The 14,387-nt window shown below is 31.9% G+C and overlaps 1 long non-coding RNA gene across 1 annotated transcript in view; it reads left to right on the top strand.

Annotated features, from left to right (window-relative positions):
• The first annotated feature begins 2,282 nt into the window (after positions 1–2,282).
• Positions 2,283–14,387, top strand: part of LOC139898538 (uncharacterized) — a 32,919-nt gene continuing 20,814 nt past the window's right edge. The window contains exons 1-2 of the long non-coding RNA XR_011777049.1: positions 2,283–2,389; positions 2,488–2,522. This is a non-coding gene — a long non-coding RNA (uncharacterized lncRNA). The remainder of the gene's footprint in view (positions 2,390–2,487; positions 2,523–14,387) is intronic.

Below are 14,387 nucleotides of genomic sequence, written 5' to 3'. Positions count from 1 at the left end.
ATCTCCCAAATTCGGCCAAAACATACACCCACCCAAAACCGAAATTTTTTGCATTCTACTATCATGCATGTTCATAAAATGCAAAAATCTAGCGGGTTTAATAGATCATCTCGAAGCATATTTTTAACAACTTCGGCTCTTGATACCATTGTTGGGATTTAACAAGTTCATAATGTTTAAAACCATTTAGTAATTAAGATAAAGTGGATGCATGTAAGTATTACTATATTAGAACTTGTTATACTTTAACCTTTTGAAGTTAAATCTCAAATAGGATCAAGTTGTGAAACATACTTACAAACTACATGTAAGAAAGGAGTTTATACCTTCTCCAAGCTAGGTAGTGAGTGATGAAGATGATGATGATGAATGGAGCCTCAAATGGATGAAACCTCAAGTTGTTATACCCCAAGCTAACCACCAACACCTTGTACTTTGGTTAGGATTTAATTAACACTTGAAAACAAGCTTGCAAAAAGAAAAATGAGCTCCCCTTTGCCCTTGAAAGGTCACGGCAGCAGCAGCAAGGAATGGAGAGCAGAATTTTTTTTTTTGCTTAGTTACTTGATGTAGTTTGCATGTGTGTATCTCTCCAAGAGTGCTAGACATGTACATATGGAGATGGGAAAACAAAAGTGGTCAAAAGCATGAGTTCATGAACCCAATAACTCCGACTCCCATACCACTTTCATTTGTTTTTATAAAATAGTTTTTATAAAACTAATTTTATAAAACCCCTCCCTTTTATAAACTTCCATGTCATTATTATTAATTATGTACATTTTTTTTATAAAACCAATTTTATAAAATGTAACATAACTAAATTAATTATTTAACCTATAAATAATTAATCCATATAATATAAATTATTCCATAATTTTTATATATATATGTACACATCAAGTAATATTTCAGAAAACCATTTTTCTTAAAGTTCAAGTGTCGCGTATTTGATCAATGATCCAATCTCTAAGATCAAATACGAATAAGGTGTTGGTAAGCTTGTTATTGGGTATGACCCGACTTGGATCAAAACATATTAGCCACGTTAATTTAATATGTCTCTCGGGCATATGAAATACCTTCACTTACAGGGTGATTGGCTGGTAACCAATTGCTTGATGGATATTGGTTTTGTTCTTATCTCTTACAGGTGTCTGGCCAGCGATTGATGATGTGATTATGTGTTTACTATTTTTGATTGTATACTGGTTGCTTAGATTTAGAATCTTTGATTTAATTTATGTGTTTTACTGTTAATATGGCTAAAGATGATGAAACTAAGGGAACCTCTCTTACTTTGGTTAATAAGTTGGATTTTGGGGATCCACTATATTTGCATGTTAGTGATATTACTGGAACTGCTCTTGTGTCAATAATAATGAAAGGAATTGAGAATTGTAGAGTTTGGAGCAGAGCAATGCTTCTTGCTTTAAACTCTAAGAAAAATGTTTTATTGATGGAACTTGTCAAAGAAAAGATTATGAAAATGGTGATGTTCTTGCTATTCAATAGGACAGATGTAATTATGTTGTTTTAACATGGATTTTGACTTCTATTTCTGATGAGTTATATTTAGGACAAATATTTGCTAATAGTTTTGTTTGTTTGGTAAGAACTTAAGGAAACTTATGACAAATTTGATGGTTCTATAACTTTTAATCTGCATAAACAGATTAATTCATTGACAGATGAGGTTATAGTATTTCTGAATATTATCATAAGTTGAATACCTTATGGAAACAATATAATGCTCTTATTAACTTACCTGTGTGTTTGTAATGCTAATGCTGAATTTGTAAATCATTGTAATGTGATGAAGCTTATGCAATTACTTATGGGACTTGATGTGGTTTGTCAGCCTATAAGAAGTAATCTTTTTATGACTCATCCACTTCCTAGATATAAAACAGCTTTTGTTGTTATTTTAAAGGAAGAGTCTCATAGGAATATTTCCACTCATGCTGGTGGTTCTAAATCACAAAACTCTGCCTTTTTTTTTTTGCTAAAACTCACCCAAATTCTTTTGGTGGTAGACCTAGTAATAATATGAATAACACTAATCTTAATAAGAAGTTTTGAACTGGCAAAGGTCTAAATGCTAATTAAAATTGTACTAAATGTGGTATGATTGGTCACACTGTGGATAGGTGTTTTGAGGTTATTGGTTATCCCCTGGATATATTAGGAAACCTTTTAATTAGGGTGCTCCTAAATTCACTACTAATAATACTAGTAATTGTTATTCTGAAAATTCTAATGTGTGTGCTGGTAGTTCTCATTTTGGCGACTTCCACCATCTCTGCCGCTTGCGCTGTCACCGGAAGATGTAAACCCTAGCTGTTGTGCATATGCCTAATTTCTTTGATTCGTACGTGTCTGTGTGCTGGTAAGAGTAATTGGGTTGTTACTAATTAGGAATTTTATGTGTTATGTGTTGATTAACTAATTAAGTGTTACGTTTTAATTTATTTGATGTTTTTCTAGCGCTTCCTGTTTGGCGATTGTTACTTTATTCTCAGGTAAGATTTTGTTGTTGATTTAGTTTCGGATTGCTTTCAGTAATGTGTTTGTTTATGTGTTTAGTATTTAGTATTTGACGATTGTTGAGATTAAATTTTATTTTAGATATTGAAATTTTGAACTTTGTAGTATTATAATATGAATACACTAATGACACCTGATGTGCATATCCGTTCTTATAAAGTCAATCTTGATGAATAGATAAAATTATCATGAAGAATCCATATAAATCTCTTCTGGGTGTAAAAACATAATATTTGTCTCTTAATATATTGTTTATTATATTTCCAGTAAATAATAAGTAATCAGGCTTTATTTCTCTGAACTTAAGAATGATTTTTACAATTTTACTTAACTATGGAATTTTTGATATTTACTGACTTTACTTATAATTTCATTTTCAGTTAAATGTGTGTAGTTTCAAGTGCCACTTTAGCAACAATAGTTGCTTTATAATGAAAAGGAAGATATGAGGAATACTCTGAATGGTCTTCATGTTGATGACGGTGATGATTATTTTGGTAAAGATGGTTTCCAATGCACTTTCTTTCAGGTCTGATTTTTGTTTGAATCAATTAGTTATATGTATACATGATTGCAATAGATACATAGATGATGTGATTTGGATGTGATAATTTAGACCTGTCTATTTATTTACATGCTCAAATGCAGAACATCTGTTTATGTTCAAATTAAAAATACTGAACAAGGTGTGATAATGTCGTATATATGTGTTAGTCTAGGCCCATTTACTGATTTACATACTTTATATGCATTAATAGTTACTATTACAATAAGTGCATAGGTATTGTAGAACCAGCTTAACGTATTGGAGGTGCTGATTTTAACCCACATATATGAAAATGGTTCAACTAAGGTTGTGTAAGTTAATCCTCACCCATTTATTCATGTGACTTTTGCCATCAGTTTTGGTAAACTGTTTCTTTTTTTATTGTGTTTGTTTATATTGTATGGTTTTGTTGTGTTATGGAGTGTTAAATGTGTGTTGTAGGTTGTAATAGTAATCTGGATCCTACACATGTGAATGTGACTGGTAAAAAAGAAGAAAATAGAAAGTTTTGCATTGAGCGCCTCCAAATTAATCATCTCCATCGTCACCACTGGCGATCATCGTTGTCATCTTCATCACAACCTTCTTAGGCCTTCACTTTCTTGCAGGTCCCTCCGCACACTGCATATCCTTTCTAGGGGTTCTCTTTTCTATTTTTTTTACATTTTTCTTTTCTGCTTATGTATACATCGACTGAATTAACTTTTGTAGCTTTTTTTAATTGTTTTGTAGGTTGAATTTCTGTCATTTGTGGTCTAATAGAGTGGTCTTCATTCGTCGATTTCTAGTCAGGTTAATATGGACCATGACTATGACATGGATGCTGGGTTTTAGACTTTTAGCAAGTAACACGAAAAGGTGCAATGATTATTATAACTAACAAAGCCAGAACCAAATAAGTCGAAATTCTAATAAAACAATGTTCTTCAAGCTCGAAATCTTCAAAAGTTTGTGGCTTTTTATTCATCAATAAAAATTGGCGACACCAACGATTCTTGAGCTTACAGCTAGAGGTTTTTATTCATCAATAAAAATTGGCGACACCAACGATTCTTGAGCTTACAGCTAGAGGTTTTGTGTTCTGTTTTGTAATGGATGCATAAACAGATAAACAAGCTCTTCTTTTCTTAGTCATTTTTATGTATAGAAAATGAGTTCCACATTGCCTCAAAACATCAAACTTCCTGCACTAGATTTGCAATTCCATTGGGAAATTTGTTCAAAAAGTTATCAACATTATAGAAATACTTTTTTCTTTATGAAATTCGAATCTAGCACACTTCGTAACTCTTTTTTTTTTTTCCCTAAAACAAGAGTCATGTCATTTTAGGCGTAATCTTATTGCCATTTCACTTGATAGCCCTTTAGCTGAAATTTGGTTTATTTGGTATCATATATGCATGAATTTTTTTTATTTTAGGTCCCTCAAAAATTCATTAGCCGTCACTTGGTAGCCTATAACATGTTACTTTTCCGATGTTGATGTTTAAGTAGTCGTTAAAGCCATACCTCTCACTTGGTAGCCCATAACATGTTAGTTTCAATGGTATCAGTGGTGTATTGTTTGATTTCACTAAATCAGCAACAATCCCCCCCCCCCCCCCCCCCCACCCCACCCCACCCCACCCCACCATTTTAGTCTAATCTTTGATTTACTAAAATATAAACTTAACAGTCAAACCAATGCATATATGGAAATGTCATAAAGATTGAATTTCCACCTTAGTATATTACACATGTCAAGAATTCGAAAATTCGGGGTGCTCGTAACGTTTGAACCCTTCAATCAATTTGAAAACTAGACGATAATATACACATCGGTTTCGTACTTTCTACAATTAACCCGACACTATTATAAGTCATGTGTCCCAATCCTCTCATGAACATATCAAAAGCTAAGTACCGAGTTTTCTTGAAGCGGCATAACTGCAAGTTTACATAGGTAGTTTTCTTTAATCTTGCTCCCGCGTTGCAATGTCAAGAAAACTATTAAGAAGTATTAAACTCCAACCTTATCTCTCTCACGGGTCCGAACACATACTTTGGGATCATATATTAAATGTGTTCCAATCTTCATATAGTAGGCTTTCCACGTTGAATTCAAGTTCCTAGTGATGTACTAGAAGGGAATTGGGTATCCCACTATGAAAGATCTAAATGGACTTCAATCTCACAACATTAATCAACTTGTGCACGCATCCGGCTAATGCTTTTCTCTAAGTGATTTAATCAAAATTTTTAGTGACCCAACAAAATCCACATACATTACTTCATTCGTGATGAACCTCACGAAACACTATTTGTCTAAGGCATAAGTGTTTAGACTTTCACTTGTTCATGCCTTAATCATATCACATCCCATAACTAGGGATCACCATGAGCATTAATCTTATTCACTATGACTTCAATCAATTTCCCTTTGCAATCCTTTTAACCAAGGATTTACCAAATTCTTATTTACCATAAGAACTTGTGAGTACTCAAATCAATTGATTGATTAGTCCTTGCATATGTCCACGTTTCACAAGTAATCAATGTAAACCTATAATTTATACACCTTTGATAATGCATCCCCATTATCCTTGTGCACACAATTATTATCTTTACATTAGATAGTAAGATTAAAACTATAAATAAATCTTAGTCAATCCACTTCTAGAACTAAGAAGTAATAACAACAAGTTTATAATATCAATAATCTCAACATCAACCTTTTGATCCAAGATACCTCATCTATAAAAGTGTAAAATTCAATAACTTGTAGATGTAAAATCCTCTTGATCAATAGTAAACTCAATACAATTTCAATATGCCTTAAGGATTCACATTGTTAATTAAACCATAGTCCATGGTTGGCTTTTACAAGTACTAAAGTACTTAAGCCACATCAGAATGTATTATTCTAAACCTTGCTTGATCATTCCAACATCATGCTATATTGGTCACTTGATGTAATCACATACATCATACCACCAATCTCCAAAACTTAAATTATATTCTGTACCATACCGGTATTAACCAATATCTAATCCTCATTTCATATTTGTCTCATTAACTTGTACCATTCTGATAGTTCATCAAATGGTTTGTGGACATACCTCACTAATGAATAAAGATTTGTCACTTTATTTGACAATAAAATAGTCACTTCACAACTACATAATATTGTCTTGTGACTTATCCAATGGATTATCACCACCTATCATATAGCCTAAGAGTTGTTTCTCCACCCAGAGTGATACACGTCAGAAGTAGAGAAAGTTCCCTCTCTCAATGTTCTATGGATAAAGAGATAGTTTCTGAATGGACCTCTGGCCAATAAGTAAGTTGAAAAAAAGTATAAAAAAAAAATGTATGAGACGCCATGAAAATGGTAGAATTAAATTTCCATGAGTTTTAAACCTGCCCGAAGTTCAATATAGGCTCTATGTGGCAGTCAAGTCGCCAATAAATCGACGCTTGATGTTGACTCGATTAATAGAGCCACTATGTAAGAAATAAAAGTAAAGATTAAAAGGGAAGTATTAAGATAGCAAAAATAAATAGTACTTCATCCGTCCCAAATTAATAGTTATGTTCTGATTTTTAAAAATCTTTATTTCTTAACTTGACTTTGATGTTCAATATTATATTATATAATGTCTTGTTTGGATAGTATTTGATGCGTCAAAAGTGTGTGTAGTAGTCCCTGATTTTTTATTACAACTTTTAAGTTTATAAAACCTTTATTTTACTTTTAACACCCTAACGAGCAACAAGACCCGGTCAGATGTAGTATTTTAGGTTATCGTCCCAAGAGAGCGTAGATGCGTTATAAGTTGTTTTATTCTTTAGTCTAATTCTTATTAAAGAATTCGAAATATATATATATATATATATATATATATATATATATATATATATATATATATATTTGGTTGTTGTTTAGGTTTTGAATATTATCTCTTAGGAAATAGACAATTGAAGGTACTTTATCAATGAATTGAATAATAGAATAATAAATGCAAAAGATTAAAATAAACAATTATAATTAAAAGTAGTTACATGAACGAATAACTTGTACGGGAATCATATTAGATAGGTTTCATGACTTATATTAACAAATAGCTAGATAATAATTATAGACCAATCATTATCCCTTAACATGCTAGGCTAAATGTTGCATATCATTTAATAGGCAGGACTTAAAGCATATGCTAGATATGTGATGTGCATAACTAACATCTCAATTCTTCATGTTGAATTCAATTACATGACACATATTAATCTTGTGATGAGGATCAACATGTAAATAGACTGACAAACTACATAAGCTATTTAACACCAAGTAGATCAACTCAAGTTACTAGCTGAAAGTCAACTACTACTAAGTTTTCATGCAATCATATAATTAAACAAATCCAAACAAAGGATTTTCGATTAAGCCTAACAATATCAAACTCTATTATATAAGCGTATTTCAAATCAAACAAGTTTATCACTATTATGTTGTTTAACCTAGTTGCACGCAATTCAATTTAACAAGTTTGATGGACTAGATCTAAACAAGTAGCATGAATCGAATAATAGATTATCGGATTAAGTATTAATCAACCCTAAAATCATGTTATCTAATCATTAAGCATGGGAAACAAGTATATTAGAGCATAACAGATTCAAAACAGTTTAAATATAATTACAGAAACTCGAACATACAGATCTGGAAAAGAACTAGAAACTGTACGGACTGAAGCACGAAGCCGACCGCTTTGCGGCTTGGACTGGCGAAGCCGGCGACTTCATCTGATTCCCAGACGAAGTTTAGTTTTCATCCACGTAACCACTATGAACGTTTAGTTCATAATGGTAGACGAAAATAAACCATTAAAATAAATAAAACAGGATAAACGGTAAAATAAAGATAGAATCATACCTTAAAAAGGTAGATGAAAGAAACTTTGGATTAAAACTTGAATAATCTTGATTACAATAAAAGTAAACCTAATCTAAGGGTTTTAGAGAAAACCCTAAAAGAAAAACGAAACTGTATATGAAAAGTTGTATTGTATATCTAAAACTAAAACATGAGCCCTCTATTTATACTTTTTAGAAACGGGGGTCAAGCCGGCGGCTTCAGTGGGAAGCCGGCGGCTTCCTTGGGTCGGTGACTCCTCCTGCAAGTTTAAATTGATCCGCAAGCACAAAACGCGTAACCGTCCTAGCCAAGCAGGCGGCTTCAGAACCAGGCCGGCGGCTTCAAAGATCCTGTAATCTTTTTGATTTCGTTTCCATTTTTACTTGAACTTGGTCGACAAGTTGAGAAACCGTGTAACTTAGACTGGCGGCTTCAGTGTGAAACCGGCGACTATCTGAATTTTGCTTGGTCAACAAGTTCATCACATTCTGCGATCAATTTTAGAACATTCTGGCATTTTCCACTTTAAGCCGACAGCTTCCTTTCATCCAGGCCGGCGGCTTCATAGCCTTTTCTGCAATTTTCCTTGTTTTTTTTGATCCTGTTTGATACATAACTTCGATAAAATTATTAGAATTACCTTTTCTCCTTTTTACCCATTTGTGTGTTTTAGGATTAAAATGACTTTAAAATGCTAAGATAACTCCTTAAAATGTTATTAAAAAAGGGTATAATTTAGGAGTTATCAGTATTATTTAATTTCATTTCTTAACTTTGACTTTACATAATGTCTTTTAAATGCCTAGTCACTTAATTCGCAAACTCAAGATCACAACTAATCAAGCAGGGGCGAAATTAGCATAGGTCAGGGGCCAGATGCCCCAGTCAATTTCAAAATTTTCTGCTAAAAATTTTAGATTTATTTATTTGCCTCAAGCCGAAAATATTATTCCCCAAGTTAATAGTCCATGATCCAATAAATAAATTATATTTTAGATTATTGATCAATATGCCACCATTTTTTGAAGTATTTAACAACATGCCCTTAAAAGTTCGAAAATGCAAGAAATGTCATATGTCTACGCATCACGCATGATGCATGCAAGCCCGCGTGTGTGATGCATGTGTACGAAATATACATCGAGACAACCATTTTTCCTCGCAAACTCGCACCATGTACCAAGCATCACCGACACTGCGTAGCGTGTAGGGATGACAATGGATGTTCGATCTATCGAATATCCACCCGATCCGATCCATTTAAATGGACATGAATGATATAAATTGACGAATAACGGATATGGATATGGATATGGATGAGGTGAAAAATTCGTCGTTCACATATGGATAACGATTAATCACCCACGGACACCCGAAATACATATGTACATACAGATTATGTACATTTGAATTAATGGATTGGATTGATATTTTATTTTTAAATGGATATGGGTTAAAAAATTTAATGGATATTAATATGAATATGAGATCACCTGATTCATATCCGATCCATTTCCATACCTAGTGGTCCGTGGTGCTTGGTGCCAAAATGTCAAAACGTTGAATGAACGTATTTTTTGACTCGTAGCTCCGACTTAGTCGCCGTTAAAATTGCGTTTAGAAGTTAAAACTAAAAAAACTAACAAAATTAAAGGTTTTCGAGGCCTCGTTTGGTGATGACCCGGGAATTTCCGATCAAATTTAAACTTGATCTTTATATGTTTCCGACACGATAAGCAAAGTCTATTTAATTGAATCTCAAAGATTTTTGAACTAATTCATGAAAGCATTTGATCTTTGACTATTCCCGATTATTCACGAACAATTAATTGTAAAAATAGATATAAGTGTATATGTAATATTTTAAATTAATAAAATACACTTTATTCAATTGAAATTAAAAATGAAAAATAATATATAAAATAATTAAGTTACTATTAAAATAAATATATATAAATTCCATACATAAGTAGTATTATATATTGTAATACATAAAAATTATGATTGTAGTATTTAATTTAGAACTATTTGACATTACTGTTATTAATAAATTTTATTATTATTATTATTACTAACTCAATTCCAGGATTATGATTATATATATATATATATATATATATATATATATATATATATATATATATATATATATATATAATTAACTAATAATAATAATACAGTTTAATTTATAAGATTCAGATTTATGGATCGAATTTGTTACATGTACACATCAACACTTTATTCATTTTGTTTTGTCTCCAAATTGCTTGCATCACCTACAGTAAATTGTACAATTCAATTGGAAAGTAGATATCTGATTATTTTTCCGTTCTTTTTCTTTTTGGTTGAACAACTCCGTCCGTCTATCTACCCAATTTGTACCAGATGAACCAAAAATTCTCAATGCAAACAAACCATTCTAATCACCTTTACTAACTTCAACTATTGATTACTTTTTAGATATGATATGATTCTGTATTACAATTGTGAGATAAAAACAGAAAAGTGTAAATATACAGCTTGAAACCTCTGTCATCTTCATATTTCAACTAATCCATCTCGCTCTCTTTCTATACTTCTCATTCCTTCTTGTTTCGTTGAAAACCCGTCACCACCTTGGTGACTCTTGATCGACAACCAACCAATACATGTATTTCTTCTTCTCCTCTTTATTGTATCGACAACCTTCCATCCTCATTAGGACCACTTGTATTGTTACTTCTAGTTTAACCCGAACACCATCATTGATGAACTGCTAGACCACCGTAATCATTTGGTGTCTCTTCCTTCCATTTTCTAAATCGGTTAACCTCACAACATTCTCACCATCGTGAGCTTTCACTTTCGATCACCACCTTGAACAACACACAAACCACCAATTAAAACAACCAAAATAATATCAAATCGCCACCTTTTATTTTTGCTCGCTATTTCTGATACTACTGCAATTATTTATTCTTCTTGTTCGATCAAGTCACGGCTGCAGCCTGTTACTATTTCCTTTCTATCTGTTCACGTAACGAAACATGAAATGAGTGTGTTTGTTTATTTAAGTCTTGAACTTGCAAAGCAAATGAAGAAAGAAGAGGTACCACATATTTAATAAAGGTTTTGTCAAGTTGCTTATAGTATATCATCTTATGGCGTTTATTTAATAGCTAGTGGAGCATATCCAAATTCTAAAGTTTACTGAATTGTCTGCTAATCGATTATAAGGGGGGACAATACAAATCACGTGACCACACCTACACACTATTACAAATCAAATTGCTTTTCCTTTTGTCTTGTCGTGGAACCCATCTAAACAAGCATACCCTCCTTCTTGTTTTAAAACTCGACCGAAAGCAAACCCAAGTGGGTCACCAACGGCTGCAAACCCCAAACATGACTAGGATCACTTTAATCCTCCAGGTGATCGACTCAATTATGGGTTTTAAGACAGAATAAAAAATAAAAATGATATTTGAGAATATGCTTTTAGTTTAAGTAAGGAATGGTGAAACGGGTGAGGATGACGGTATTAATGATCATGGTATTATACGAGGATGCGTTCAAATTAGATGATATTTTTTTTTACGTAATAGCCAAGGATGATTAGGATTATGGTATGATTATGATTAAAAGAGGATGATTATAATTACAATAATGGAAAAATGAGTTGGTGAGGAGCTGTTAGGTTGTCGAAAGCAAAAGCAAAGGAAGGGATTAAATTGATCATTTTTGTGTTAATATACTTGATGTGTCACGAACAGAAAGAGATCATGAACCGAAATCTTATTTCCCTTTTCCCTGTTGGGCCAGGTTTCTTTCCCTGTTGGGCTGTCACTAATGTTGGGCTGAAATTTTACTACGTGGGCCGTAAGTTTGTTGGTGGGCTGTGACCCAGATTCAGGTCTTGTTGGACCATTATTACGTATATTAACTGATGAGGGATATGATGATAAATACTGAATATAATGATAACAATTATTATGTTATAATACGCGTAATAGAAGATGATGATAGTTTAGGTGATGATGATTATTAGTTAATAAGGATGATGATAAGAGTTAAGATTATGATGGTGATTAAAGTGGTTAGAATAAAAGACCATGTTAATGATGATGTCGTGATGATGACTATCTGTATGATGATCATATTATAACGATGGTGATTATACACTCAAGAAGTTGATGTTTAGAAGTCGATGATAGACATATACGTTGATGATGATGATATCATGATGAGCAAGTGATGGTGAAAAGAGATGATGAAATGGTGAAGGAAAAGAGACGAATTTATATATATAGATTAGGGACTAAATCAAGAAAACACGAGTAGAGAACTGGTTTAGGTTGTTATCGAGTCAGCGGGACGTCGCGGGTTCAAACCCGGACTTGGGTATTTTTTTAGAACTACTCCTTTGAGGTAGTTTACTTATTACTCATTATTATTATTCCTATTATTACTATTATTATTCCTATTATTATTATTATTATTATTATTATTATTATTATTATTATTATTATTATTATTATTATTATTATTATTATTATTAGTATTGTTAGATTAATTATTATTATTAACAAAATTATATCATAATTATTAGTATTATCATTAAACGTTATTAGTATTAACACTACAAACAAATTTTATTATTAGTACTATCTTTATCATTAATATTAAAATTATCATTGTTATTATTATTAGAATTATGATAATTTTTTATCATAATTAGTATTATTTTTATCATTATTATTATTAGTACTATTAATATATCAAATGAAGATTTTCTATATAAAAATATATATATGACATAAAACCTAACCATATAAATACTTTTGTAATAAATGTTAATTATCTATATAAAGATAAATATATCTAATTAAGTTATTAATATAACACATGATATAAAAAAACAAATAAAATCACTAATAAAATATATATTTGTTCAATTACCATTACATGTATTAATATACATAATTGAATAATAGGTTCGTGAATCCGAGGTCAACCCTACATTTGTTAAATGACGTCATATGTATTTTTACTACAAAATACAGTATGGTGAGTTTCATTTGATTCCCTTTTTACTCATTACATTTTTGGGCTGAGAATACATGCAAATGCTTTAATAACTGTTTTACAATATTTATATGCGTGAGTTTCATTTGCTCCCTTTTACACTTTATATTTTTGGAACAGAGAATACATGCGCTGTTTTTACAACTGCTTTATTAAATGCTTTTGAAATATATTTTTGAACTGCGAATACATAAAATGCTTTTATAAATGTTTGACGAGATAGACACAAGCAAAACATTCCTCGAATGAATTATTATGCAGACAGAAGTTCTGCGGATTATTGTTGAATTATGTGGACATGATAATTGCCACCATTGAATTATGTGGACATGATAATTGCCACCAATTGATATGAATGTTATGTATCGAGAGAATGATTTTATACACAGGTTATGTGTATGTTATTTTGTGCACGAGATATGTGTACGGTTACTAAGATTTATGAAAAATGGTTTCGTACACAAGAAAGGTGTACTGTATTTAAAAGATATCGCATGTACATTACAGGTGGGTATAGGATTCGGGCCCATTTGTACCATGCAGCATTTAAATCTTGTGGTCTATCAAAATAATGAATTTTATTGTTTTATGAAAACTTATGAACTCACCAGCCTTTTGGTTGACACTTGAAAGCATGTTTATTCTCAGGTATGAAAGAAATCTTCCGCTGTGCATTTGCTCATATTACATGGGGTCGTTCATGGAATTTAGACGTCAGTTCATCGTGATGATACCAGTTGTTGAAGACTTCGTCCAGATGGATTAGGATGGGGTACTACAGTTGGTATCAGAGCGGTGGTCTTAGTGAACCAGGTCATGCAATAGTGTGTCAAACTAATAGTTGTTTAGATGCATTAGTGAGTCTGGACTTCGACCGTGTCTGCATGTCAAAAGTTTTGCTTATCATTTCTAGTCGGAAATCATCTGCTTATCATCCTTAGAAAATTACCTGCTTATCATTCTTAGTCTAGACACATCTTACTGCAATGATTGCATGAATAGTGTATAGATAAAATTCGTATCTTAGCGTGTCTGCTAATTCATATATTAGCATATCTGTTACTGTAACTTTACCTGACAACTTCTGTAGATTCCTCTGTAACTTATGGGATTTTAGTATTATATATGCATACGTAAATTATGTATTGCAGAGTACTAATCTACATCCTATAATCTAATTCTTATCGAAAATCATTCATCTGATTTTATGAGATGAATTCCTCAACTAGTTCGAGTCCCTTAGATTATGATAGCTATTCCGATAGTTATTCCGACAGCTATTCCGATATGAATTTCCACTCGAACTCCGAAGGCAGTATAACCAGAATGAATCAA

This window comes from Rutidosis leptorrhynchoides, chromosome 3, assembly GCF_046630445.1.
Source record: "Rutidosis leptorrhynchoides isolate AG116_Rl617_1_P2 chromosome 3, CSIRO_AGI_Rlap_v1, whole genome shotgun sequence".
In the NCBI taxonomy this organism is placed as follows: domain Eukaryota; kingdom Viridiplantae; phylum Streptophyta; class Magnoliopsida; order Asterales; family Asteraceae; genus Rutidosis; species Rutidosis leptorrhynchoides.
The sequence above is the reverse complement of the archived record's forward strand: the minus strand, read 5'-3'. Positions and strand labels throughout refer to the sequence as shown.